Source organism: Tamandua tetradactyla, chromosome 6, assembly GCF_023851605.1.
Source record: "Tamandua tetradactyla isolate mTamTet1 chromosome 6, mTamTet1.pri, whole genome shotgun sequence".
NCBI lineage: Eukaryota > Metazoa > Chordata > Mammalia > Pilosa > Myrmecophagidae > Tamandua > Tamandua tetradactyla.
Window position 1 is genome coordinate 153,467,803 of NC_135332.1, and position 4,316 is coordinate 153,472,118.

The window sequence follows — 4,316 nt, forward strand, 5'->3', positions numbered from 1 at the left end:
TTTTTTGTAAAATATAACATATATGCAAAGCAAAGAAAGAAAAAAGCAATAATTTTCAAAGCACACTTCAACAAGCAGTTACAGAAAAGAACCCAGAGTTTGTCATGGACTACCCCTTCCACCATCTCAGATTTTTCCTTCTAGCTGCTCCAAAACACTGGAGGCTAGAAGGAATATTAATAAGTGATTCACCAGTCATAGTCATTTGTTAAATCCTATTTTCTCTGTTATACTTCCTCCTTATCCTTTGGTCCTTCTCCCAATCTATAGGAATCTTTGGGCAATACATGTTTTGACTTTTTCATGTTGAGAAGGGGTGTCAACACTAAAGGATAGGGGGATATAATTAACTGATAACCTTAGAGAGGCTGATCCCTCTGAGTTTTGGAATCTATATGACCTAAGAACCCTCTGGGAATTATAGGTTCCAGGAAGGCAAACCAAGTCCATGAAACCTTTGTAGAGTCTCAGTTTGAACCCTAGGTGCTCTTAATACTCAACAGGAGTGATTTGGTTGGGTTTTAGCAAACCACAGCAATTAGCATTATCTAACTGAAGGTTGCATAAGAGTAGTCTCCAGAGCAGCCTCTTGATTCCATTTGATCTCTCTTGGTCACTGATGCCTTCTTATATATTATACTTCTTTTCCCCCTTCTGGCCCACAAGGTGTTATAGATCCCATAGTGTCAGGGCCAGACTCATCTCCAGGAGTCATGCTCCACAATATCAGAGAAAATTTCATCCCAGAATGTCATGTCCTACACAGGGGGGTGGATAATGATTTTTCTTTACAGAGCTGGGCTTAGAGAGAGGCCACATCTGAGCAACAAAGAGGCTTCCTGGAAGCAATACTCGGGCCTTGTTATGGATAGCTTCTCCCCTAAAGAAATAAGTTTTTAAGGGCAAGTCTCAAAATCCAGGATTCTCCCCTAAAGAAATAAGTTTTTAAGGGCAAGTCTCAAAATCCAGGATTTGGCCTATTTTCTTGGTAGTCCCCAATGGTTGAGAAAGTACCTGGGGTTTCCCAGTTGAGAGAGTTTAATAGTTCCATTCATATATTTTCCCCTGTAGACCCTCAAGGGACTCTGCATATACATTTTAATTATCGGCCCACCATAATCTGAGGTATACATATGTTGAATTCAAATTTAACTTCAGAAAGTATCTTATCCTACAATCTTAAGTTTTCCTTTATCTTTTCTGACTTACTAGCATTTCCTCTATATTACATAAATTATCTCAGTATTGATTGAATAAATTGTTTAATTAGATATTATTGAACACTTAAATCTTAATTTTAACATAATTTAATCTTGCCATATTTATTAAATATCTTTCAGTTTTGATTTTAGGATGAGTAGACAGATAAGGATACAGAATAGAGTTCATATGAAGATTGCACAGTAACTGTATTGGTTTATGGTTCTGAAGGCTCAAAGTCCAACATCAAGTTATGGGAAAGCCATGTTTTCTCCAAAGTCTGTAGCATTCTAGTATGACGATCTGATAACCCTTGGCATTCCTTGGTTTCTCTGCTGCAATCTGATGGCATTCTGCCTCATTCACTGGCTTCTTCTGATGCATGGCTTCTGCTGACTGACTGACTGCATCAGAATTTCCTCTGCTTGTAAGGGCTCTAGTCATTTGGGTGAAGGCCCACCTGATTCAATTTGACCTCCTCTAAGGAGGATCTTCAAAAGTTCTATTTACAAATGGTTTCATACCCACAGGACAGGGTGTTAGAAGTTGAACATGACTTTCAAGGGGGACATGATTCAACCCCCAACATAAAGTAATCTTGTTTTCTCAAAATGTGTATCACCACTAAAAATTTTATTAAGTGCCTATTTGTGACTCATGAAGTGGTGACTTTTATGTACGTGCTTAGTAAATGAGATATGCTTTTAATTAGAAACCACAGCATTCACTGTATATTTATATTTGATTAACAACCTTTTCACGGATCTCAGTAGAATTTCTAGGATGTACAATAAAACTTTTTATTTTAATAGTAAACATTACTTTATTGACTTAACTATGGCAGTGTGATTCTTTTTTTTTTCTTTGCTTTGGCAGGTACTTGGAATCAAACCCAGGTCTCTGGGCAGTGTGATTCTTGAAATTGAATTGCATTACCCACTGAAAATAGCAAAATTTAAAGGTAATGATATGACATTCTTTCTTAGAACTTATTTTGATTTATTGTGAGCTGTTGCAAAATAGCAGTAAGAGAATCAGTAGCTGGCCTGAAACTGTTATGTACCCCAGAAAAGGCCATGTTCTTTGAATCTATTCCTGAAGGTGCAGACCTGTTGTGGGTGGGACATTTTGTTAGGTTATTTCAACTTGAGATGAGACCAACCCCATTTAAGATGGGCCTTAATCCTTCCACTGGAGTCCTTTATGAGAGGATAAAGGATAGAAAAAGTCAAGAGATCTTAGAGTGAAAAAAAGCCCCTGGAGAGCTAAGAGAGGACCCATAGAGTGCTTAGAAAGGAAGCCATTGGAACCAGAAGCTGAAAGCAATGAAACCCAGGAAAGAAAGACCATCAGACACCAGCCATGTACCTTCCCTTGTGACAGAGGTGTCCCAGATGCCAGCAGCCTTTCTTCAGAGAAGGTATCCTCCTGTTGATGCCTTAATTTGGACAATTTCACGGCCTGAGAATGGTAAATTTGTAAGTGACTAGATCTCCATTGTCAAAGCGAACCCATTTCTGGTATATTACATTCCAGCAGCTTTAGCAAATCAAAACAGAATCCAAAGAGAGTGGGATTTTGGGGAGATCCAATTACAAAGGTATTGCCCCCTTATCATACCTGGGAAATGTGAGCAAGAAAAATATACATTCCTTTTCTTTATGTGATATACTTTGATTTAATTAATCCTCTTTAAAGGATAGATAGCATTTATATTATCATACCTAGAAGGATAATATTCACTCCAACTCTTGCTTTCTCATATTCATAGAGGTAGTGATGATCTGTATAGAGAGTTAGAAAAAGAAGTCAAAATTGGAAGGTAAAAGAATGTTGTACTGCTTAGCAAGTGATTTATTGTTTTGGGGGGCTTAATAGAATAATAGAATCTGTATTCTCTGCTCTTACACTAGGTTTGTATCTAATGCCCTTCTTCCTATAATGAAGAAAATTAACATTCAAGTTACCAGTGCTTTTTAAAGAAGGTCTAGATCTTCACAATTCTCCCAATAGTTCATAATCTGGATCTTATCAGACTCAACCTTTTCCATGTCATTCTGTATCTATATTAGAAACCATATGATTGGGATAACAGAAGATATCTCTGGAGATTATCTGGGGAATAGAACACATGGAAAGTAAAATAAACTCCATTACTTAGATCTATTTCCAAGGCAAGTATAGAAAACATCTGTGGTTTAGATAGATTAGCTGGCAAGATTCTGCCTGCTGTTTGCTATCAGTGAGCTGAACTTAAAGCTTTAGGTTCTTTAGCATAGGATTTAAAAATGGACACATAATTTGAAACTGATTTTAATAGTAGGAAACAGATCTCAACAGATCTCTTAAAAATCACCACAGCTTTATAAAGTAGAAACAGTAAATTAAAATCAAACAGATGGCCAATTAAGTACTGTTTCTATGGAAATTAAGTACAAGGACTGTTTTTCAGATAACAGACCACTTAAGCAGCCAGCCTTCTGAGTGCACTATAATGCTTTAGAAGTTAATGTCAATATTTTATGTGATCCATCAGCATGTTTCATCGGCTCTTATTTCAAAATGTATCTAGAAACCAGTGACTTCCCACTACATTTACTGCTACCATCCTAATCCAAATCACCATCTTCTCTTACCTGGATTGATATAATAGCCTCCTAATCAGTTTCTCCACTTTCCCTCTTTTCTCTTTGCAGTTTCTTCTCAGCAACAGAGTGAAAAGAGTGACTCTAAATTCAGATCATGTCATTTCTCAAACCCTTCAGCGGCTCCCATTCCACTGATAGAGTAAAAGCTAAAGTCTTGACAATGACTAATTTAGTTTGGGTTCCCTAAAAGCAGAGCTTGAGGTGAGGATTCTTATAAAAATGGTAAAGTGAAGGTGTGATCCCAGATACCATCTGTAAGGGAGAGAGCAAAGCAAAGGAGAGAGTTGAAAGAACCAAGAAAGCATGTGGTCTCGGCAAAGTCTCCCTTGGCTGGATTCGCAGCAGGAGGGCTTGGGCACATGAATGGGTCACAGTGCTACCCCGTCTTGAGACAAGGACACCAGGTTTTTAAACCCTCACATCAGTGAACCTTGGCTATGGGGGAGGTAGTGACTTCCCAGATCATGG